Here is a 26,204-nt window from a genome sequence, read left to right as displayed (position 1 = left end):
TGATTTTGATTTCTGAGACGAGGTTTCTCTGTGTAAGAGCCCTAGCCATCCTAAAAGTCATTTTATGGACTAGGCTGGCTTCAAAGACACAAAGATCTGCCTACCCCTCTCTGTCTCTCAAGTGCTGGGATTAAAGTGGTAAATTACAACACCTAGATTAGAAAATTGTATTCCATGAAGTTGAAAAAAATCCAAAATAAATGGTCAAACTTTTAGATTCATCTCAACCACCAAAAGTGAAACAAGAAGCAATCAACCTAAACTGACCCATAAAAAAATGATGAGATTGAAATATTTAATAAAAAGAGCAGACTTAAAAACCTAGGCCAAAGGGCTAGAGAGACGGATTAAAGGGTTAAGAGTGCTGGATGCTCTTTCAGAGATCCTGAGTTCAGTTCCCAGCACCCACATGCTGGCTCACAACCATCTGTAACAGGGTCATATGCCGTCTTCTGCAATGCCCTCTTCTGGTATGTCAGCAACAGCATACATAAAAAAAAAAAAAAAAAAAAAAAAAAAAATCCTAGGCCAAGATGGATTCCCAGCAGAATTCTACCACACTTTCAAATATCAACAGCCAATATTTTTTAAATTATTCAGAAAATAGAAACAGGAAGTAGAACTCCAAAATACCTTTGATAAGGCCAGTATTATTCTGTTACCCAAACTAGAAACCCAAACAAAAACTCAGTAGCAAGAACAAAAACAACTCCACTGCCACTGCCTCGTTTTGTTAGATGTGGTAGACCTATGCCACATGTGGCAAGAGGAAGATCCTACTTCCTGATACTTGCTAGAGATCTGGCAGGAACAGATTATCTGGTAAGAATCACTTTGCACCCCCAGAGGCCCAGAGTCACTCTGGGACTAAATACCCTGCAACCCCCCAGAACACCACTCCCCTTCCTTCCCTGATACTCCTCTCTCCTCTGCCGCCACTGCCCTGTTCTGTTGGATGTGGTAGACCTGTGCCACATCTGGCAAGAGGAAGATCCCACTTCCTAATACTTGCTAAAGAACTGTCAGGAGCAGATTATCTGGGAGGAGCCTACTTCCTGTTATTCTTTAGAGAATGCGCAGGAGCAGGTCACTCGAAAACTGACACCAGTAGGGCATTTGAACTGGTAAAACCAGGGCATTCGAGAACTGGCAGCAGCAGAACATTTGAGAAATAGCAGTCAGCAGGGCATTTGACCCTTGCCAAGTCTGCCGCAGGAGAGACCCCATCACCTGATACTTCCTGGAGAAACAGTTGTTTGCAGGGCATTGGAGAGAAAGGGAATCCCAGGAGTGCAGAAACACAGGCCTCCAGGACAGAGAAGATAGAGACATCAAGACCAACTAACACCAGAGATAACTAGATGGCCAAAGTCAAACGTAAGACCATTACCAACAGAAACCAAGGCAACATGGCACCATCAGAACCCAGTTCTCCCACAGCAGCAAATCCTGCATACTCCATCACATCAGAAAAGCAAGAGCTAGATTTAAAATCACATCTCATATTGCTGATGGAGGACTTCAAGAAGGACATAAATGACTCCCTTAAAGAAATACAGGAGAACATGGGTCAACAGGTAGAAACACAAAAATCCCTTAAAGAAAGACAAGAGAATATGGATCAAAAGATAGAAGCCCTTAAAGAGGAAACACAAAAATCTCTTAAAGAAATATGGGAGAATGTGGGTCAACAGGTAGAAGCCCTTAAAGAGGCAATATAAAAGTCCTATAGGGAATTATGGGAGAACATGAGTCAACATTCAGAAGTCCTTAAGAAGGAATCACATCCAATTGGTCCAAAGCTTCAATTAGTTTTACTGTGTCCCTGCTTAGTTTCTGTTTTCCTGATCAGTCAATTGAGGATAGTGGAGTGTTGAAGTCACCCACAATTATTGTGTTAGGTGCAATGTGTGCTTTGATCTTTAGTATAGTTTCTTTTACAAATGAGGGTGTCCTTGCCTTTGGCACATAGATGTTCAGAATTGAAAGTTCTTCTTGGTGGATTTTTCCTTTGACCAGCAAGAAGTGTCCTTCCATGTCTCTTTTGATGACTTAAGGTTGAAAGTCAATTTTATCTGATATTAGAATGGCTACTCCGGCTCGTTTCCTGAGACTATTGGCTTGTAAAATTGTCTTCCAGCCTTTTACTCTAAGGTAGTTTTTGTCTTTGACACTGAGGTGTGTTTCCTGTATGCAGCAAAATGTAGAGTCCTGTTTCCATATCCAGTCTGTTAGTCTATGTCTTTTTATTGGGGAATTGAGTCCGTTGATGTTAAGAGATATTAAGGAATAGTGATTATTACTTCCTGTCATTTTTGATGTTTATTTTCATATTTGAGTGGTTATCTTCTTTTGGGTTTGATGGAATGTTACTATCTTTCTTTTTCCAGGGTGTAGTTTCCCTCTTTGTATTGGGGTTTTCCTCCTATTATTCTTTGTAGAGCTAGGTTTGTGGAAAGATATTGTGTAAATTTGGTTTTGTCATGGAATATCTTGTTTTCTCCATCTATGGTGATTGAAAGTTTTGCTGGGTATAGTAGACTTGGCTAACATTTGTGTTCTCTTAGAGTCTTCATGAGATCTTCCCAGGATCTTCTAGCTTTCATGGTCTCTTGTGAGAAGTCTGGTGTGATTCTAATAGGTCTTCCTTTATATGCTACTTGTCCTTTCTCTCTTACTGCCTTTAATATTCTTTCTTTGTTTAGTACATTTGGGGTTTTAATTATTATGTGACAGGAGGTATTTCTTCTCAGGTCCAGTCTGTTTGGAGTTCTGTAGGCTTCTTGTATATTCATAGGCATCTCTCTCTCTTTAAGTTAGGGAAGTTTTCTTCCATAATTTTGTTGAAGACATTTGCTGGCCCTTTCAGTTGTAAATCTTCACTCTCATCTATACCTATAATCCTTAGGTTTGGTCTTCTCATTGTGTCCTGGATTTCCTGGATGTTCTGGGATGCAAGATTTTTGCATTTTGCATTTTCTTTGACTGTTGAGTCAATGATGTCTATGGTATCTTCGGCATCTGAGAATGGTCTTCTTTCTTCCATCTCTTGTATTCTGTTGTTGATATTTGCATCTATGGCTCCTGATTTCTTCCCAAGGTTTTCTATCTCCAAAGTTGTCTCTCTTTGTGATTTCTCAGTTGTTTTTATTTCTGTTTTTAGATCCAGGATGGTTTTGCTCAGTTCCTTCATTTGTTTATTTGTGTTTTCCTGTAATTCTTTAAGAGATTTTTGTGTTTCCCCTTTCATGACTTCTGTTATTTGACTCACTTTCTCCTGCATGTCTTTAAGGGTTTTTTTTTTTTTTTTTTTTTTTTTTTGCATTTCTTCTTTATTGGCTTCTATCTCTTGAGTCTTATTATCCTGAATTTCTTTAAGTGATTTTTGTGTTTCCATTATATGGGTTTCTAGCTTATTCATGTTCCCCTGTATTTCTTTAAGAGATTAATTTATGTCCTTTTTGTGTTCTTCTAGCAGCATCATGACCAGTGATTTTAAATCCAAATCCTGTTTTTCTGGAGTGTTGGCGTATCCAGGACTTGCTGATGTTGGAGAGTTTGGTTCGGACACTGCCATATTGCCTAGAATTCTGTTAGTAGTGTTCCTACGTTTGCCCTTTGCCATCTTGTTATCTCAAGTTAGTTGGTCTTGTCTCAGGCTGATATTTGAGCCTCCTGTGAAGCTGTAGGGCTATTTCCACAACACTGGATGGCTGGGTTTCCCCTGTCACAGATTGCTGATGTGCTGCCCTCCTCTTGGGTGCCCTTGGAGCCCTAGTATGCCTTGCCCCAGATTGTGTCTGTGAATCAGGTGGTGCCTGTTTGCTCCTTCAGGGAGTGCTGATGGTGTATGCTGTGGGGACCTTTTCTGTGGGAATCAGCAGAGTGCTGATCACTGCCAGGCAGGTGCTCTCCCAATTGGGTTGGTGCACACAAGGCTAGCCTAGCTGCTCAGGCCCTGAGTCTAGGCAAAAGCATGGCAGGCTTAGGCGTGAGCAATGTTCCCCTCGGGCTATGACTGTTAATTGGTTCTGTCTGGTAGCCAAGATGGCGGCATGCATGTGCTCCCTGAAAGTGCCAGAGAGTCTGCCCAGCTAACACCCTCCTGGCTGGGTTGCCCCACCCCATGTTGGCCTCAAGCTATGGCGTCCCAAAGCCAAGATGGTGGAGAGTCTCTCGTAACTGACTGGTGGGAGGCAGAGTTCTGGAAGGTAAGGATTTCCATCTTAAGGGTCCAGTAAATATCTTCAACAAAATTATAGATGAAAAGATGGCCATTTTTACAATATTGATCCTGCCAACCCATGAACATGGGAGATCTTTTGATTATTTCCTGCCTTTATTTCCTGCTGTCTACTCCTCTTGGGGGTATTTGCTTCCTTTTGTTCTAGAGCCTTCAAGTGCACTGTCAAGCTGTTAGTGTAAGCTCTCTTCATTCTCTTTTTGGAGGCACTCAGAGCTATGGTTTTCCTCTTAGCACTGATTTCATTGTGTCCCATAAATTTTGGTATGATGTGTCCTTATTTTTATTAAATTCTAAAAAGTCTTTAATTTCTTTATTTCTTCCTTGGTCAAGCTGTCATTGAGAAGAGCATTGTTCAAGGTCCATGTGTATGTGTGTTTTCCATTGCTTTTGTTTGAGCTCAAAACCATTCTTAGGCCGTGGTGATCTGATAAGATACATGAAATAATTTCAATATCTCTGTATCTGTTGAGGCCCGTTTTGTGACCAATTATATGGTAAATTTTGGAGACGGTACCATGAGGTGCTGAGAAGAAGGTATATTCTTTTGATTTAGGGTGGAATGTTCTATAAATGTCTGTTAGATCCATTTGGTCCATAACTTCAGTTAATTTTACTGTATCGCTGTTTAGCTTCTGGTTCCATGATTTGTCCATTTTTGAGAGTGGGGTGTTGAAGTCTCCCACTATTATTGTATGGGGTGCAATGTGTGCTTTGAGCTTTATTAAAGTTTCTTTTATGAACGTGGGTGCCCTTGCGTTTGGAGCATAGATGTTCAGAATTGAGAGTTCATCTTGGTAGACTTTTCCTTTGACCAGTATGAAGTATCCCTCCTTATCTTTTTTGACAACTTTTGATTGAAAGTCAATTTTATCCGATATAAGAATGGCCACTCCAGCTTGTTTCTCTGAGCTATAGCAATAATAACAGCTTTGTTTTGGCATAAAACCAGACATGTTGACCAATGGAATCAAATTGAAGAGCCAGACATAAATCCATACATATGAACACCTGATTTTTTTTGTAAGAAACCAGAAATACACACTGGATTAAAATCATCTTCAACAAATGGTATTGCTCAAACTGGGCATGTAGATTCATGTAGAAGAATGCAAACAGATCCATACTCATTACCCTACACAAAGCTCTAAATGGATCAAAGGCCTCAACACAAAACCAGACACACTGAATATGACAGAGAAGAAAATGGAGAATAGCCTGGAACTCATTGGCACAGGAAAAGACTTTCTCAACAGAACACTGTTGGCACAATTAATAAATGGGATCTCATGAAACTGAGAAGCTTCTGCATGGCAAAGGACACTATCATTTGGAAAGAGGCAGCTTAGAGAATGGGGAAATATTTTTACCAACTATACATCTGCTAGAAGGCTAATATCCTAAATATATAAAGACTCCAAAAAAACTATTTATCAAGAAAACAAATAACCTAATTAAAAATGGAGTAGAGATCAAAACATAATTCTCAAAAGAGGAGACTCAAATGGTTGAGAAATATTTTAAAGAAATGTCCAACATCCTAATCTAACAGGGAAATGCAAATCAAAACTACTCTGAGATTCCATCTTACAACTGTCAGGATGGCTAAGATCAATACAAGTAACCACTCGTGCTAGTGAGGGTGTGGAATAAAGGGAGCACTCATCCATGCCTGGTGGGAGTGCAAGCTTGTGCAGCCATTGTGGAAATCAATGTGGTGTTTTCTCAGGAAAATTGGAATCAATCTAATCTTCAGATCCAGCTACAGCATTCCTAGGCATATACCCAAAGGAAACTTCATCTTCCTACAGAGACATCTAAGCATGTTCTTTGCTGCTCTATACAAAAAAGCTAGAAACTGGAAACAACCTAGCTGTCCACAACAGATGAATTGAATAAATAAAATGTCATACATTTATACAATGGAATATTACTCAGCTACTAAAAAAAATAAAATTCACAGGTTAATGGATAGACTAGACAAAATTATGCTGAGTGTCTTAGAGTTTCTTTTCCTGCACAAAGCATCATGCCCAAAAAACAAGTTGGGGAGGAAAGGGTTTATTTACTTGGCTTACACTTCCACATTGCTGTTCATCGCCAAAGGAAATCAGCAAAGAAACTCACGCAGGGCAGGAACTTGGAGGCAGGAGCTGATGTTTGCAGAGGCCATGGAGGGATGCTGCTTACTGACTTGCTTCCCTTGGCTTGCTCAGCTTGCTTTCTTATAGAACTCAAGACTACCAGCCCAGGGATGGTAGTATCACCCACAATGGGCCTTCCCACTAATTGAGAAAATCCCTTACAGCTGGATATTATGGAGTCATTTCCTCAAGGGAAGCTTCTTTCTCTGTGATAACTCTAGCTTGTGTCAAGTTGACACACAGAACCAGCCAGTACACTGAATGGGGTTATTGAGAGCAGGAAAGGCAATGTGGCATGTATTCACATATATGTGGATATTAGCTGTTAAGTCAGTGATAAGCAACCTACCACCCATAGAACTGCAGGGGTTATGTATAGAGTAAGGGACTATGGTATGTGCCTATGCGTGTGTGTGTGTGTGTGTGTGTGTGTGTGTGTGTGTGTGTGTGTGTCTGTGCTGAAACAGGATAATATAGCAGGGAGCAGGGAGGGAGAGGGGAAGAAGGATAGGGGAAGAAATATGACAGCTAAATAAAGGACCATTTAAGGAATAGTATGGAAATCCAATGCAGTAGAAGCTTTCTAAAACACACACACACACACACACACACACACACACACACACACACACACACGAAAGCAATCTAAATGGAATTGTCAAATAACAGGGAGACAGAGCCACAAATAGATATTTCTTGTCAAACTGAAGCTTCCAGTCCCAGGAATGGTTTACATCTAATTGACTTGTTGGCCAATGGGAATCCCCAAACATCCCAGGCCATTACCAAGAATATATAGGTTGTTCTCTACAACCTGATGGCAAGGCCCATTTCTAAAGACAACACCTACATAATTCATTCAGCATGGAGACATTGAGCTGGTCCCTATCTAGAACCTTCAACCTTACAAATTAGTGTTCCTTTTTCTGGAAGGTACTTTGCACACTACCAAAGGAGAAATGTAAATCCCCATGCAGCCACAAATGATGTCCTGCTTGCAAGATATGCTAGTGCAATGTTTGCACCAAGCTTGTGAGAGTAACCTACCAATATCTGATTTGATTTAAGACTCACTCCATGAGATGGAATCCATACTAGACCTTGCTTGGGTGACCAAGATCCTCAGACTAGATATAGGACCCCAGGAACCTAGTGTAAAGCCAAATGCTACTGTTCTACTAAAGGAATGTAGCAGTAAAACAACTGCCAGTGACATTCTGCTATACCTATTTAGAGAGTATTGCACAGCCTTCATGAGAGAAGCCCCCTCCTTAGCACATGGATACAAATGCAAAGATACACAGCAAGACAGTATGAGAAAGTGAGGACCTTGGAACACTCAGATCTAAACAAGATGTCTCCAACACACCCCTCCCCATCAGGACTCAGGGACCCCTTCAGAAGATCTGGTAAGAGCCAGATGGAGAGAACCAGGAAAATAAGGCTCCTCCTAATCAATGTGATTGGTACTCATATAATCTCACAAGACCGAGACAACATGCGTGCACAGGTTTGTAGCAGATGGGGTGCTAGAGCTGAGAGGAGAAATAGACACATGCCCCATCTCTAACTCAGAAGCCATCTCCAGCATCTTACAAAGGAACATTTAGTTCTCTGCATGGGATTCTCACTGGGGAAATTATTTACTCTGTATGTCTGTCTTAATTTTTATTCTTCTCCCATACATTCCATCCTGACCACATCTCCTCTTCCTCCATTCCTCCCAGTGCCTCCCCACCTCTTTTCTTCCCCAGATCTACTCCTACCTGTCCTCTGTTTCTCTTTAGAAGGAGGAGGAGGAACAGAAGGAAGAGGAGGGAGAAGAACAAAGAGAGAGACAGAGAGAGAAAGAAAGAACTAGTGAGCAGACCTTTCAGGAACATCGTATATGTCTACTGAACATGATGTGACAAGATATGATGAGACTGGTCTCGAACTCATATAGCAGTTGGATGAGGCAACCCAGTAAGAGCAAAAGGGGGCCAAGTGCAGGCAAGAGAGTCAGAGACACCCCCTTTCCCGCACCAAGCTATGCACCTATACACAACAAAGGACCTGGCTCAAATCCATGCAGGCCTGTGTTTGCCATTCCGGCCTCTGTGAGCCCTCATGACCCCTGCATAGTTGATTCAGTAGCTTTTCCTCATCCCCCTGGCTCCTACAAATCTTCCTTCCTTCTTCCCTCCATTCCTTCCTCCCTTCCTTCTTTTTTTCTTCCTTCCTTCCTTCCTCCCTCCCTCCTTCCCTTCCTTCCTCCCTTCCTTCCTTCTGTTCTTTAAAATTGTTTTTAATTTAATTTTTTTATTTGTTTTCTCTTTTTATATACCCTACGAATCCTTTGCATATAGCTTCTGACTTTGTGATTTTTATGGGATTCCAGAGTGGGTCTCTGCACCTATACCAGTTTCTTGTGTCTTCTCTTCGGCTTTTCTCCTTTAATTTGTTTTTTTTTTTCTTTGTCCTATCCTGACGTGTTTGTTTTCATTTTATTTTATTAAATTTTATCGATATCCCTTAAAAGCCCACTTGTTTTCTAATGAGAGACAGAACATGGATCAGGATGGGAGAGGACGTGGTGGTGTGGGCGAGTAGAGGGGGAAATCATAACCAGGATCTATTAAATTTAAAAAAATCTGTTTTCAATAAAAAGAAAAAAGGAAAGAAAAATCCAGTTAAACTGCTTTCAGTTGAATGCGTCTGCTTGTGTTTTGCCCGTGCACTGTTGAAGTAAGCCTATCTTCCCTGCTTCATCACAGTTTTTGAAAATACCTTTGGTTTTAAAATTATCTCCAATGTTGTTCCCATGTGAACAGTTTTGTCCAATGCAAAGACACTTTATTTTAGATGTAACAAACACTCTGTCCTTATACATACATATTTTGTCCCTATAAATTTTGAAAACTCCTTCATTTTCTTTGTATAACACAGTCAATGGTTTAGCTTTTGTTCCCAGCCAGACCCACATTTGAAACCACAGAACTCAGAGGAGATTGAGAAAAGGGTCATCAACACCCAGCTTTCTATTTTGAAACAGGAAGTCAGCCCACACAGGGAAAAAGAATACTGATAGAGAGATTTATATAACAATCCTCCCTTTACATAATCAAATCTAGCAGCAGCCAAAGGTAAATCTAACAGAACTACAACCTTTTCATCACTTCAAAGCAGTTTACTGTGTGCGTGTGTGTGCGCACAGTGTGTGTGTGCAGGGGTGTGTGCTGTGGTGTGCCTGTCGAGGCCAGACCAACTTGGTTGGGTCAGTTCTTTCCTTCAACCTTAATATGGGTTCCTGGGCTGGAACGCAGGTCTTTAGGTCTGTATTGCAAGTGCCTTTTCTCGTTGAGCCATCTCTCTGGTTCCTTTACACCGCTTTCTAAGACCCCAAACAGAGCTGCTCCTTCCCTTCCCCCTCTAATAGAGTATGGAAACAAAGAAGCTGTGAAGGTCTGGGGTCTGGGGTTGTTGGGTGAAGGGTATGTGTGGGATGACAGGGTGTGTGTGTGTGTGTGTGTGTATGTGTGTGTGTGATCTGAGTGAATGTGTGTGTGGGTGTGGGTGGGGTCTATGGTAATGTCTATGTGGGAGTTGAATGTGGGTGGGGTGGAGGAATGATGGGGGTGGGTTGGGGGCAGAATGTGATGCATTCCCATTGTACAAATTGGAAAGGCTCAAGTTGAAGTGAGTTATTTGTCCTGAGTTTATCTGTGATGCTCCAGAGGCAGCAATTGAATCTGATGTGTCTGATTTCTTAAGCCACATTCTTCTTCCTAAACCTATCTTTTATGAATAGAGGCACTTTAGATTCATTGTATAGATATTCTCTGTATATATATATATATATATATATATATATATATATATATATATTCATGTGTGTGTACATGCATACGTGCATGTGGAAGCTAGAGGATGGTGTGGGCAATCTGAGGCAGGTTTCCACTGCTATGAAGAAATACCATGACCAAGGCAACACTATAACAGCAAACATAATTGAGGCTGGCTTACAGCTCTGGAGGTTTAGTCAGAGCAGGAAGCATGACAATATAACATACAGGAAGACACGGTGCTGGAAAAGCCAAGAGGTCTCCATCTTGATTTGAAGACAAATAAGAGAAAGTTGTCTTCCAGGAAGCTATGAGGGTCTCAGAGCCCACCCCACAGTAACACACTTCCTCCAACAAGGCCACACCTAGTCCAAGAAGGCTGTACCTCCCTGGTGGCATGTTCAAGCCACCACATGGGGTGTCTTTTGCAGTCAGGAAGTCTCTCACTGATCGAGCTCACTGATTCAGTTAGGCTGACTGGCTAGTAAAGTCTGGAAATCTTCTTGCTCTCACCTCCCCAGGAGGGAGATTATATGATTATAGTATGGATGCTGGAGATAAAACTCAGACCTATATGTTTGTGCACCAAGCACTTAGTGCCTACTGAACAATATCCACAGCCTTGTAAATAGTTCCATACTGTGTGATAATTGATCCCTGTAGTGGAGGCTGTTCTCTTAGACATCCAGGCACAGGGATACAAAAGGGTCACTACGGTGACTCATGACTTAATCTCAGCACTTGGGAGGCCAAGACAAGAAAAACCATCAAGAGCTTGAAGCCAATCTGTCTACATGTGAGTTTGGTCTACATGTAGAGTTTCAGGCTAGCCAGCACCACATAGGGAAGACTCTGCCTCTAAAAAGGAATCCCCAAAATACTACCATTGAGAGAGGTGGGGAGACGGAAGGAAAGAGAGAGGGGGAGGGAGAGGGGAAGGGGGAGGGAGGAGGGAAGGGGGAGGGAGAAGAGGAAGGGGAGGGGGAGAGAGAGGGAGAAGGAATGGGAGAGAAGGAGAGAGAGAGAGGGAAGGAGGGAGGGAGGGAGGGAAGGAGAGACACAGAGACAGAGACAGAGACAGAGACAGAGACAGAGACAGAGGCTTACTGTTATGTACGTGGTGCCCAGCTTGCAGAGACTCACACCAACAAAACAGCAATGCAAAGACAGTGAATCCTGAGAGCTATCTACTGTCTAAATCCAGAAAATGGGAACTTGGCTTCACAGAAGTAAAAGGCACCATTTGGGTCAAATCTATTTTCTATAGGTAGAGGTGCAGTTCCTTAAAGGGCTCCGGTGTCTGCAGACCCAGTAATATCATGGGAAATAGAGACCATGCCTCTCTCCTGAGAAAGCACCGGGAAAAGCAGATGGCATATAATGGAGGTGACTCTGAGGAGGGGAGCATGGGCCCAGAAGAGTCCTGTCAAAGCTTCAAGAGTAACTAAGAGAATGCTTGTGATTTCATGGTAGGACTCTAGGAACGTCTGGAAGGAATGTGGCACAGAGGGGCATCCGTAGCCATCTGCTGAGCTGACCTGGATGGAAAGCATTATGAATGGGCGTCACTTGGGTGGTCTCTTATAACTACAGCTTAGTTCATGGTGAGTCTTAGGCAGTGTCCACGGAAGCTTCTTTTCCAATCACTGGTTACTTAGAATTTTAGAATAATAGGGAGCAACATCTGCAGGGAGTTTTAATTGTATAGGAAGTGCTTTTATGCACTGTATAAAACTCAAAATAAATGGACTCCTTCAAAAGCATATGTGTAAATAAGTTAAAACTGTAAAGCATCCGTCTCAAGACAGTGGAGCAAAGGAATGTCGTGCTGATTCTTTCGACTGTGTGAAGGCAACTCTCAGAAGACAGCGATCCCATCCAACACAGCCACAGATCCATCAGTGGAGTGAAAGAACCAATTATGCCCATGTTTTGACAGCATTTACATAATCAGCTCTTTGGGTTTTACCTGGTCAGGTAAATGGTTAATGTCAAGTCTAGCAGCTTTCAAAGTCGTTGAAAGTAAATCTAATAGACCTTCAATATTCTCATCCCTTCAAACCTGTTCAGAGTGCATGTGTATGCACAGTGTGTGTGTGTGTGTGTGTAATGTTGTGACAGCAGAGGCCAGACAATAACAGGGGCAGTTTTGATGTAGGATGCAGGCTCCTGAGATGAACCTTGGGTGGTCATCATTTTCTAGGAAGGTAACCAGAGCTGTTCATTTCCCCTCTTTCTCTAATAGAAACAAAGAATCCATGATGTCCACTTGGCTGCCCTTTCCAGGGGTATTTCTCAATAGTATTGCATTATTTTCCTTTCTGGTGCCATGACCAAACACTTGGGCCAAATCGCCTTCTATTTTAATTTATACTTTCTTATCCCAGCCAATCATGGAGGATTGTCAGGAATTCAAGGTAGACCCTTGAAAGGACTGCTTGCTGTTCTACACAGCATGACCTCACCCAGGGAACTCCAGCCAGGCCACTGCAGCAGGCACCTGGAGGGGCACTGCCTGCCCACTTCCCCACTGCTGCTTACAGTCTCACTCTTTCTTATGGGATCCGAGACCACCTGCCTAGAATTGCTACTTCCTAAAGTGGGCTGGGCCCTCTTACTTCAAATAGAGGTCAAGATAACTCCCCACAGACACGCCCACTAGCCAGTCAAATCTGATAACCCCTCAAGCAAGGTTTCCCTCTCAGATGGCTCCAGACTGTGTCAAGTTGACAACTAATGCTAACTTGAACACCCTGCCTCTTGTCAATTCGATACAACATTTTGGAACTGTAACCTTTCAATTGCTTGTCCTTAAGCAATTGATTTTGATTAATACCTTGATTTTGATATAAAATACAACACGACTTTAAGAAGTCATCTGTAGAGGCAGCACATGCTCTTGACTGCTGAGTCCTCTCTCCAGTCCCCTCTCTCACAGATTTTTTTTTAAACAGTATTTTTGCTTTGTACTGCAGATATTTTGGCTAAGATTATGATGAGTATTATGATGAGTTTCTTCAGTGGTCTTATATGTTTAGGGTTTGAAATGCTTCTTGTGTTTCTATATCCATTTCTTTTTATTTTCCTGCTATGAAGTCACTGACCACACATCTATGTCATTAGAGTTTATCTCCATTCCTTCTTCTTTCCTGTGCACTCTTAGTTTGGTCTTTTGAATGGATCTCAGAGTTCCCAGAGGGTTTGGTCGTGTTCACTCTTAAGCCCACTACTTACAATGAGTGTACTGTTTTCTCTGTACTGTCTCCCATAACTGACGTTCTGCCTTTGCCTTACTCAGGGTGGATGATGCTGCCCACCATCAATGACTTCCATTTTCGATTTGCTCAGGTCGGACGATGCTTTGAAGTGTTCCATTTTGATTATATGTAATCCATTGACTTTCCCAGCATTTCTCTTTGGTTCTTTATTTTAGAGTCACAATTTTTTTTATTCGATATAATTTATTTACATTTCAAATGATTTCCCCTTTTCTAACCCCCCCCCCACTCCCCGAAAGTCCCGTAAGCCCCCTTCTCTTCCCCTGTCCTCCCTCCCACCCCTTCCCACTTCCCCGTTCTGGTTTTGCCAAATACTGTTTCACTGAGTCTTTCCAGAACCAGTGACCACTCCTGCTTTCTTCTTGTATCTCATTTGATGTGTGGATTATGTTTTGGGTATTCCAGTTTTCTAGGTTAATATCCACTTATTAGTGAGTGCATACCATGATTCACCTTTTGAGTCTGGGTTACCTCACTTAGTATGATGTTCTCTAGCTCCATCCATTTGCCTAAGAATTTCATGAATTCATTGTTTCTAATGGCTGAATAGTACTCCATTGTGTAGATATACCACATTTTTTGCATCCACTCTTCTGTTGAGGGATACCTGGGTTCTTTCCAGCATCTGGCAATTATAAATAGGGCTGCTATGAACATAGTAGAACATGTATCCTTATTACATGGTGGGGAGTCTTCTGGGTATATGCCCAGGAGTGGTATAGCAGGATCTTCTGGAAGTGAGGTGCCCAGTTTTCGGAGGAACCGCCAGACTGATTTCCAGAGTGGTTGTACCAATTTGCAACCCCACCAGCAGTGGAGGAGTGTTCCTCTTTCTCCACACCCTCTCCAACACCTGCTGTCTCCTGAATTTTTAATCTTAGCCATTCTGACTGGTGTAAGATGAAATCTTAGGGTTGTTTTGATTTGCATTTCCCTAATGACTAATGAAGTTGAGCATTTTTTAAGATGCTTCTCCGCCATCCGAAGTTCTTCAGGTAGGAATTCTTTGTTTAACTCTGTACCCCATTTTTTAATAGGGTTGTTTGAGTCACAATTTAATTGCTGAATATTTCCTCTACAATTAAAACTTTCTCTCTCAAATCACAGCACATCTCATCCTCTTTGCTACTTTTCCTGGCAATGCTTGAACAGACGTCCTTACACCCTCACTCTGTTCCTCTGTGCCCCCTAAGTGGTCACTGAACAATTTAAAAACTGCCACATTTTTCTGTCATTTCAGACACCTTGATATCTTTGGTTTCTGGCACTCAGGGGCTGTGCGCACGTTAGGGTGTCTGTGTTAGTATCTTGGTGTGTTTTATCATCTTGGCCTTGTGGTTTTGTTTCTTGGTTTGTTTTGCACAGTTTTCGGGTGGGAGCACCCTCCAGTTTTAATTATTCTCTGCTTACTGCTTTTGGTTTGTTTACTGTACCTGCTTAGTTCAGATGCTTGTCTTCATTTGACCACTGCTGTGGAGTAGAGGTCAGCTGCTTGATAGACACAGCACTCTGATGGCAGACCTAGTCTTAACTGAGTAGAAAATACTTGTGCATTTCTCTTGTGCTCATCATAAGGTTTGGAGAGAGTGGCACTAATGTAGTTTATATTGGTAATATGGTAGTTTATACATTTTTAGAGCTAAAATTATTCACAATTAAGTAGCAAGAGGAGGAGGGAATAGTAAAGAGAAAAGAGGAAATTATAAATGAGGAGAGTATACAGGTTAGTGATATGTTTTGTAATGTTCAGTGTGGTGCAGTGGGAGGGGTTACCTCATCAGGCCCATGCTGAGGCATCCTAGTTACCCAGAGGTACCAGTCATACAATGGGTCTAGTATAGAATAGTTTATTTGGGGGCATGGGAAGTGGGGGTTGAGAAGGGAGTAGAGACAGAGAAAGAGAAGGGAGAGAGGGAGAGACAGAGAGACAGAGAGAAGAGGCCAGTCAGGAACATGTAGAAAGAGGGAGAAAGGGATCAGAGATGGAGAGGGAGAGGCCAAAGGGCCCTTTTGATAGCAAGCCAGGCCTTTCTGGGTAACTGTTGGATGGAGACTGGAAGGAACCCTTGCTACCAGTTAGGGCTAGGATATGCAGTACAAAAGGGTCCCGGAGTAAATGCAGGGGTGGGGCCATCAGAGTAGCCTGCTCAGGCAAGAGGCTGCTTTACAAAGTCCACGGAACCACCCACTTGCAGCAGTGTAATCTTTAAAACGCACATATAAATAAAAATATTAAAATAAATGAAATAGAAGATGCTGGAATCTCAGTCACACCTTCTTCCTGGTTGGGGTGGTAGTGGTGTTGAGTCCCCCTATTGTTCCTGTGGCGGGATGGGGGTGGGGGATGGAGCACTCTGTGGAGAGCTGTGTGAGAGGTTCACTGTCACCACTGGTGCTCTGGGGACTATGAGTCCACAGCAGAGACTTCCTCTGAGGGTGTGGTGTGTAGAAGACCTTCCCACCTCAATTCACCTTTCTCATCTGCAGGTCTCTCTGTGGCTGCCCTGGTTGAGGAGACCACAGAAATTCAACACATGCATATATATCAAACATTCCCCTGTAGCTCACCAAGACAGGGCCAAGGGTGGTGCCAGGCATTTGACTCCAGGGTGATGTACAGAACCTCAGCTCTAGGCTGCCATGTGACATTTGTCTATCTCTACAGCTTGCCCTACTCTGGCCATCTCTCCACGTACAGTTTTCTACTCTCTGGTTCTCTCCAAAGATGAGGCACTTTCTCCTCTGGCCATCATGTCCGAGATCAGACTGTGACTTGACATAAGCAGCCCGGTGCCCCTGGGGCTGTCCTAGCTGCTTCTGCCTGGCCCTCCTGTGCTCACGGCTGCTTCTTCAGAGTTCTCTCTTACAGTAGTATGACCAGTTTTTATTCTGATGCCCGTGCCTCACCACATTTCTCAGTAGTGGCTTCTAATCCATTATCTTACTCACAAGATGATATTATATTATGATTTTGTAACACGTTGCCATATGAAAGACTGGAGAAAGTCAACAAAAGATTTCTCTGTAGTATTTCTTAAAACTTGCATGTGAACCTATGATTATCTCAACAACATTTCAATTAGCAGAAGGATTAATCAAGATACTATTTAAATGTCAAAATAATTATTGTGGGTATGGTTAAAATTTATTACATCTGCCAATCTTTTTAATTGAATTTCTACCTATTTTATTATTTTTGTAAAGCAAGAGTGAAAGGAGATAGATAAGACTGAGAACCCAGCAAAAATTAACAAAAGAAGAATGAAAATAATTAAAAGTGCATAAGTCCTTTCATTAAAATGAACAAGAAGAGTTTTCCATGGTGGAGTATTTGTCTATGGCTGACTCCTGTAAATTAATCGAGGATTGTTTTAATGTGTTCTTAAGAGCTTGAAGAACACCCTTGTGAGTTAGCCTGCTTCCCAAATCAATCACGGAGCAGCATCTGCCAATCTTCCTCAGAAAAATGCAGCCTTTATACTTTGGGCTGGGAGCTCGAAAGGATGGACAGATTCAACGCCATAAATGATTTGAATCTGACAAACGTGCTGCTCTGTGCTGGAGAGCATGCCTCTGTGGGTTAAAGTCCTGTTTAGAGTGAGCTAGAGTGAGACTCTAGCTCACTCTAAAAACAGGCTCCTTTCAGAATCAGCCCCTTTAAAGGGAGGTGAGACTAGATCACTGACCCCAATCTGATAGGACTTGGATCCTTCTAAGAAAGGAAGCTCGCGGCATAGAATTGAGCCAAGGAAAATGCCATGTGGCAATGCAGAAGCCAGGTGCTGCTGTGTCACTTTTCACGAGAGGGTGTAGACAAATTTCCTGCCACCACAAATAAGGCATCTATGATTGGCTGCCAGAGTCACTCTGCCCAGGTCTAGCCTAATGAAGTAGTGGTCTATTGAACAATTTACAGGTCAGGTGAAAGGGTACTTACAGAAACATGGGTGCCTGCAGGCAGCTGCACTGCTGACAAACCCAGTCTGAGGGACCATTCCCAGCAGCTATATCCCTGAACTTCCCTGGATTGACTGGCAGGCAGCTAGGTCTGTGGGACACGTCCTGGTAGAAGCCAGTACAGGTGAAGTTGTCACCTTGCGCTGTATAGAAATATGACATTCAAAAACACTTAACAGAAAATTGAAATACTTGTTCTTGCTTGGGAGTGTGGCTCCAAAACAGTCTATAACCAGGAATCTGGAGTCATATAATAACTGGCAAGTGTCTGAGGAAAATCTGCAATTGCAGAGAAGTAGCAGGAGCAGGGATGTGACATACAGAGGAAAGGGGACAAGGAAGGCCACAGATGGCTGACAGCATGACAGCAGGAAACCAGAGAGCAACTCAAAGGCTGGGGAGATGGCTTGTTGGGTTCAGGGCCTGGTGCTCAAGCTGGAGGACCTGAATTTGACTCTTCAGAACCCATGTGCTGCTGGGCCCTGCAGCATGTCTGCTGTTCCCGTGTTTCTGTGCTCAGATGGGTGACAAGGACAAAGAGAGTCCCCAGAAAATCCTGGGTCAGCTAGCCTGGAATACATATGCATTCAGTATCAAACAAGATTTCCTGAGGACACCCAAAAGTTGTTCTCTGTTCTTCTCAAGAAAACTGTGGTACAAAGGCACCCTCATATGAATTTTCATGTAGAGGTGGGCGTGTTGCACATGCATGTGTACACACACATAAGTCCTCAAGCACACACACACACACACACACACACACAGAGAGAGAGAGAGAAAGAGAGAGAGAGAGAGAGAGAGAGAGAGAGAGAGAGAGAGATATCCAAAAACTAACTTGCATACTACTGATAGTAAGGTTTCTGTTTGTTCCTAATTGTATTATATATTTTTTTTTAGTCACAGGTTTTATTTATTTTTTAAGCATGTTCTTTTATTGAAAAAGGAAGTAAAAAGATTTTATGGTAAAATTGAAGTTTTATGTGGAAAATATTTCTGATAAAATAGAAGAGATATATAGAAAAACACGTTAAAATTGACAATTTTCATGGAAAATTAAAGAGTAAAGTAGTAGACATAAAAACATTGCTAAATTAATTGAAAAATGAAATAGAAACATTTTATGATAGAATTGAAGATTTACATGGAAAATATTTCTGATAAAATTGTAGAAAATGTAGAAAAACATGTTAAAATTGAAGATTATCATGGAAAATTTTATATAGATATAATAATGGTAGACATAAAAGTATTCGTAAGTTGATTGAAAGTGGAATTATAAACATTTTCTGATAAAGTTGAAGATTTACATGGAAAACATTTCTGATAAAATTGAAGAAATATATAAAAATATGTTAAAATTGACTATTTCATGAAAAATTATACAGATAAAATGGTAGATATAAAAAACCTTTCTAAATTAATTGAAGGTAGAATTAAAAACATTTTGTGATAAAATCAGAGATTTACATGGAAAACATTTCTGATAAAATAAAAGAAATATATAGAAAAACATGTTAAAATTGAAAATTTTCATGAAAAACAATGGAGATAAAATGGTAGACATAAAAACATTGCTGAATTAATTGGAAGAGGAATTATAACCATTTTCTGATAAACTTGAAGATTTACATGAAGAATATTTCTGTTAGTCTATGTCTTTTTATTGGGGGAATTGAGCCCCTTGATGTTAAGAGATATTAAGGAATAGTTATTGTTGCTTCCTGTTATTTTTGATGTTATTTTTATGTTTGTGTGGATATCTTCTTTTGGGTTTGTTGGAAGAAAATTACTTTCTTGTTTTTTCTAGAGTGTAGTTTCCCTCCTTATGTTGGCATTTTCTATCTATTATAATCTGTAGGGCTTGATTTGTGGACAGATATTGTGTAAATTTGGTTTTATCATAGAATATCTTGGGCTTTTCATCTATGATAATTGAGAGTTTTGCTGGGTATAGAAGTCTGGGCTGGCATTTGTATTCTCTTAGAGTCTGTATGAGATCTGCCCAGAATAATCTAGCTTTCATTGTTTCTGGTGGGAAGTCTGGTGTAATTCTGATAGGTCTGCCTTTATAAGTTACTTGCCCCCTTTCCCTTACTGCTTTTAATATTCTTCTTTGTTGAGTGCATTTGGTGTTTTGATTATTATCTGCCAGGAGGACTTTCTCTTCTGGTCCAGTCTGTTTGGAGTTCTGTAGGCTTCTTGTATGTACATGGGCATCTCTTTCTTTAGGTTAGGAAAGTTGTAATTTTGTTGAAGATATTTACTGGCCCTTTAAGTTGTAAGTCTTCACTCTCTTCTATACCTATAATCCTTAGGTTTGGTTTTCTCATTGTGTCCTGGATTTCTTGGATGGTTTGGGTTACAAGCTTTATGCATTTTTCATTTTCTTTGACTGTTGAGACAATGTTTTCTACGGTATCTTCAGCACCTGTGGTTCTTTCTTCTATCTCTTGCATTGTATCTCTCTGTTGTTGATGTTTGCATATATGACTCCTGAATTCTTTCCAAGGTTTTCCATCTCCAGAGATGTCTCACTTTGTGCTTTCTTTATTGTTTCTACTTTCACTTTTAGATCCTGAATGGTTTTGTTCAGTTCCTTCACTTGTTTGTTTGTATTTTCCTGTATTTCTTTAAGGGATTTTTGTGTTTCCTCTTTACAGGCTTTTACCTGTTGACCAATGTTCTCCTGTATTTCTTAAGGGAGTTATTTAAGTCCTTCTAGAAGCCCTCTATCAGCACCATGAGATACGATTTTAAATCCAACTCTTGCTTTTCTGGTGTGTTTGGATATCTGGAACTTGCTGTGGTGGGAGAACTGGGTTCTGATGTTGCCAAGTAGCCTTGGTTTCTGTTGGTAGGGTTCTTGGGCTTGCTTTTTGCCATCTAGTTATCTCTGGTGCTAGTTCATCTTGCTGTCTCTGGCTGGAGCTTGTCCCTCCTGTGCACCTCTAAGCCTGTGTCTGTAGTCCTGGGAGACTGACTCTCTTCTGGCAGGATCTGTGCACTGAAGGTTGTGGAGTCGCCTGGCTCCCTGGTGCAAATGTCAGCCTGAAGACCTCTGTCCCAGCTCTTCCACTGATCGTATGCCCTGTGTGCTCCTAGCTGTTCCCTTCCAGAGAGAAGCTGTTCCTGATCTCACCTCCAGGCTCAGAAGTGAAAGTCCTGCTGGGAGATCACTCTATCCTGGAGGGCCGTGCACAGAAGGCTCTATATTTTATTTTTATTTTATTCCTGTGGTTGTTTTTCCTCCTTGCATGGCTGTGTACCATGTTCATGCCTGGTGCCTGTAGAAGCCAGAAGAGGGCATAGGAGTCTCTCAAACTGGAGTTATAGATGGTTATGACAGTTATGTGGGTGTTGCAAATTGAATCCTAGATTCTCTGGAAGAGCAGTCAGTTCCTTAATCTCTGAAGCATCTCTCCAGTTCCTGATCTTTTTCCCATCATCATCCCTTACGTACTACTGAATTGGTCTGCCGCTGAGCTATGGCCCCATTATCATTTGCTTTTAATGAAAGATTGCTATACATCAGCTGTGATTTTATTTCAAAGACTTACAAAAAACATGACCTGAAACTAATAAAAGAGAGAATAAAAGTAATAAGACCGTGACAATGAAGCATCTGAGAGGGTTGGGAAGGACAAGTGACAGATGGATAAGCTCAAATAAGGCAAATCATGTCATCAATGCAGTCATGATAAAGTTATGAAACATGACATGAGAGCCGTAAGTTAGCTGTGTGGTAGATTGAAGCATGTTGAGAGAAGGCAGTATGAGTACTTAAAAAAGAAAGGGTCTTGTTAAGTGAAATCTACATAGAAAAATAAAAATGTGTAACACTGAGGATCTTCACACAAGCAGACAGAAGAACTTGACGGTGATACAAAGCTCAGACTTGAGTGTGTTCTAAGTCGTCATAGCACACACTATGAAGACTCTTGGAAGAATAAGTGCTCTTCTTCCGAGAGATTCATCAGTGTAAGTACCTTGGAGTGAAGAGTCCTCCATGTGTGGCCTGGTGTCTAGGTGACTGATGTTTCCAGAGCAGAGATATAGCCTCCAGGAATCCCAAGTGGCCAGGCTCAGTCTCCCATCACTGATATGCTGAGTACAGAGCTCAGTAGTGTCGTAAGCAGAGGGGAGAGGGATAGACTATAAACACAGTGGGAAGAGGTGTCCTGAGCCCTCCCATCCCCAGTCTACCCTCCCACCCATTACCTTCAGGTTTAAATGAAGAAGGAATTGGGGTAAAGGTCAAGGGTCAAAGGGCAAGTGGGAAGGGGCAAGAGGTATGCACAATTAAGCAGTCCTTCCTATTCAAGCTGCATGCAGTCTCATGATCTCCATCTCAGTTCTACAGAGTGGTTCAAAGAAGTCCCTATTTCAGTCTTCATATAAAATAGTGGTTCTCAACCTTCCTAGCGTTGAGACCCTTTAATACAATTCTTCATGTTACGGTGACTCCCAATCATGAAAATATTTTATTGCTACTTCATAACTATAATTTTGCTATTGTTATGATCAAGATGCACATACACATCTGATGTACAGGATATCTGATAAGAGACACTTGAGAAAGGGTCATTCCACTCCCAAAGGGGTTATAACCCACAGGTCAAAAACTGCTGATGTAAAGAATACAACCTGAATCCTATGAGACCTATTACTTCTGCTCCAGGGGTACAGCTTTGGCAGCATGGGTAATAACCTTCGTCTTGGATGTGGTCTGTCCTGTAAGCTTTTGTTCTTTCAGATAGCCAAAGTGACTCAAGAGGAAAGGGTACAAGCAATGCCTTTTTTCCCCTGTGCCTTCCTACAAAGTATGAGGGCAGATGAACAAAGAGGGAGAGACGCCAGGATTTCACCTTGGTCTTATTTACCTTATGGTCCCCGTGAGGAGCTGGTGCTTCTTCGCCAAAGCCCTTCTCAGTGTGTGTCATCTATACCACACCCAGTGTACCTTTATCTGGGTGTCGTTGGTTCTCCCTTTGCTACATCTTGCTCTGAGGACAGAGGGAACTTGCTGTGAGTCTTCCTGGCATTGGCTCCTGTAGCCACACAGATATTCTATAGAGATGTGTAATTGGCTATTTCTCAGATGGGGAAGATTTGGGAAGCTTAAAGATGCCTCTGTTTTCCATGTTGGACTTTAGGTCTCTTCTGACACCCCATTTGGACAAGGCATCATGAAGTCTGTCTTAGCATTTGGGAGCCATATTGTGCACTAGCTTGCATGAATGCACAGTTAGGCTGTTCTCTTGACAGCCCTCTGGAGCAGCTCAGAGCTTGCCCTGCAGAGTCCCATCCTGAAAGGAACATATATGTTCTATGTGCTTAGCATGCACAGTGGTGTTGGCCTCAACATCTGCTAAAGACTGAACAGTGTCCAGAAAAGAATAGAAAAGAAGAGAAGAGAAGAGAAGACAAAAGAAAAGAAAAGAAGAGAAAAGACTCTAGTGTCTATGAATGTAGCTCTATATATAAACAAAATCTTTATAGATATGTCAAGTAAAAATGATGTCATTAGGGTACGTTATGACTCCACCTAAGTCCTTATTTAATCTTAATTACTTTTCTGATTACCCTGTCCTAACATGTGGTTGCTCTGGGGACTGAGGGATTTGTATACGAATGGGAACAGGACACTGTCTGGAACAGAAACATGGAACACTCAGATATATGTCAATTGCTTTGAAAATGAAACCACACTGTAAAGTGGCTTTAAAAGAACCATTTCTTTTACTGACGATTCTGTACATTGGTCCTTTGGGCTGGGCTCAAGGGCAGTGATGCCTGTCACCACGGACTAACACGAGGGTCCCCCAGAGTGGTGGTCTTCCACAGAGGTAGGTGCCTGTTCAGGGGCCTTTCACTTCCTAGCAGGCTAGCTTAAGTTTGAGCCTGAGATGTCTGGATGGAACTGCATGGTCATGTGGTAGCTCTCAAGGCTCTTTGCAGAAGGCCAGGCTAGGGACTGGCATAGCATCAGTCCACTCAAAGAGATAGGTCAATGCAAGTCACAAGCAAGCTGAGAGTCAAGGGCTGAGGAAGCAGTCTCCACCCTGGGCAGGGGGAGAGCAAGGAGCCCTCTTATGGGATGTATGGAAATCGGGAGGGGAGTCATTCATCATGCTGTGAGCTACCTGCCTGCAACCAATTCATTTGTTTAATTTTGTCAAATTCCAAACAGTAATTTTATTCAAATATGACAAAATGATTCTAAAATTCATCTTAAGTAATTAAAATTAATATATTTTTAAAATTTTTTGAAAAGAGTAATGAGGAAGTCATGCTAATCTGATATTAAAATTTATGAAACAATTATTAAAATGACGTGGTTCTGGAATAAGCTGACAGCTGTTGTAAGAGACCAAGATTCTGAGTTAGGGCAGTTTGTGCAAAATCTCAAGGTAGCTAAGGAAACTAGTCTGATCTAGCTATGTGTAAGAGGTAAAACAAAACAAAACAAAACAAAACAAAACAAAACAAACAAAAACCCATAAACCTAAAGAGCCACCGAGAGGAAGTCCAGTCCAGCATGTGTCTGAGCTCTTGGTATGGGCAAGAGGGAGGGTGCATTCCATTACCTGATAGTGTAAAATTCTGGGCTCTCCACATCCTGAGAGAACCCAGGATTCAGTGAAACAACTCAGGGCCCTCTTTAATGTCATAAAGAGAGAAATAGTTACACAGTATGAACAAAGCATTCAATGAATTGGAAAACCTCAGAAAGCATAGGTAAGGACCAGCTCAGTGGGTAAGGCACTTGTTACTAACTACGCTAGTCTGATCAAACCCGAGTTTGAATTCTGGGACACACATTATGAAGGGAAAGAGCTGACTTCCGAAATTTGTGCTCTGACCTCCTCACACGTGTTTTGGTACTAGAGCTCGGTGTGTAATCAGACTCTTGGTGGAAAAGTACATTGCGAACTCCCAGTGGGTGCAGAACCATTAATGAATGGTGTTGTGATTATAAAAAGAGAAATGGGTAAAGAATATGTTCTATGGGGTGTGTGATGAGGTGTGGGGGAAGGGGTGCCTCAGCGGGCCCATGCTGAGGCATCCCTTCCCTCTGAGGGACCTCCTCCCCCCCCCCCACAACAGTATAGTATAGAATAGAGTTTATTCAGGACATGGGGAGGGGACTTAAGAGGGTAGTAGAGGCAGAGAAAGGCAGAGAGAAGGAGAAAGAGAAGTAGAGGCCGGCCATGACCACATGGAGAGAGGGAGGAATGGAAGGGGGAGGGGAAGAGCCCAAGAGGGTAAGAGAGAACAAGAGAACAAGAGGATATGAGAGAGAGGAGAGGCAGGGAGCCCCTTTTATAGTGGGCAAGGCCTACCTGGCTGTTGCCTGGTAACTGTGGGGTGGAGCTTAAACCAAATCCTAACAAATGGGAAGTCCCATGGGCATGATAGACTGTGATCTTGTTTGTGCTCAGGCGACAGGGTGTGTCATCTTATATCAAAGTAGGAAGTTTCACGGGTGGGATTCCAAGTGTTGCTGGTGGGTAGGGGGGAATTGTCTGCCCTCTCCCTTCAACATGAACAGAATAGAGGACATTCATGAACAGGGGTTCAGTATCAGTGAGCAAGCACCTTGCAGGTGTACCTGTGTGGCTCTGTGCTCACCTACGGAGGCACTTGAAAAGGAGGGACATCTCTCCTCCAGGGGTTCTCATGGTGACTGAGCCACAGAGGAACCTCCGGGCTGTCTCGGTGGCTGATCATCCTGGAGTGATTATCACTACTAAATGCTTGGGATTATTTCCTCAAATTAAGGCATTGGAGTGGTGTGTTGAAACCTGCTCAGAAAGGCCACAGTGGGCCCCTGTCTCAGCTGGGTGTCTGGGATGTGTGTCCTTCTCTGTGCACTAGCCTGTTGATCCAGCATCATTCTGAGTGCAAGCCTTTGATCTGCCAAAAGGCACTACAAAGCCCTCAGTCCAGGTAGGCACATGGTGGGCTGCACAATGGGTTTGCAAGGAGCTGTGGGTCCCTGGGGCCCCTCGCTGTGCATGGAACAGCTAATTGGGCCTTTTTGGGTCAGCAATTAGCTGGGAGCTATTCAGAATCCCTGACAGGGCTGCCTTTATCTGCAAACCAGCTCCGTGCTGAACAATAATGCCACAACCAGGCCTGGAGACATCCCACTCTGCACAAAGCAAGCGGAACCTGTCAGGCTCCACAGAGCTGGGAGGCTGTGGAATTAGCATGTCACTCTGGCAAGTGAGCTCCTGCCACTGCTGGCGGTGGACAGAAGATTCTCCTTAGTTAGAGAAAGGATTTCTCTAGTCTTAATAACTAAAAACAAAATGACAGCAAAAATTTTATGTATTAGAAGACTCTACTGTTCATATTTTCCTCTCAAACATAAAAAGATATAAAATAATTCACTTCAAAATGGTCTAGTAGAACTGTTTACAAAAACAAGAAGTTATAAAAGTAGAAAGGAGATTGGTTGAGAAGAAAGAGACCAAGCAAGAATAGATTGAAAGCAAATAGGACAAAATTATATCTATATATAGATATATACAAAATTTAAATATATACACATATAAATATATGTATCATAATAAACCCATTATTATATGTAAATAATATGTGCTAATAATTTCTTTTTAAAAAGGTTAGGGAAATAAATGGGTAGTATGTAAAGTGATTTGCCATGCAAGCATGAGAACTCGAGTTTGAACCCCAGCACACATATCTGAGTGTCTCTATAATCCCAGGGATCCTGTGCTTAGATGGGGGACGA

Source organism: Apodemus sylvaticus, chromosome 13, assembly GCF_947179515.1.
Source record: "Apodemus sylvaticus chromosome 13, mApoSyl1.1, whole genome shotgun sequence".
NCBI classification, from domain to species: Eukaryota; Metazoa; Chordata; class Mammalia; order Rodentia; family Muridae; genus Apodemus; species Apodemus sylvaticus.
The sequence above is the reverse complement of the archived record's forward strand: the minus strand, read 5'-3'. Positions refer to the sequence as shown.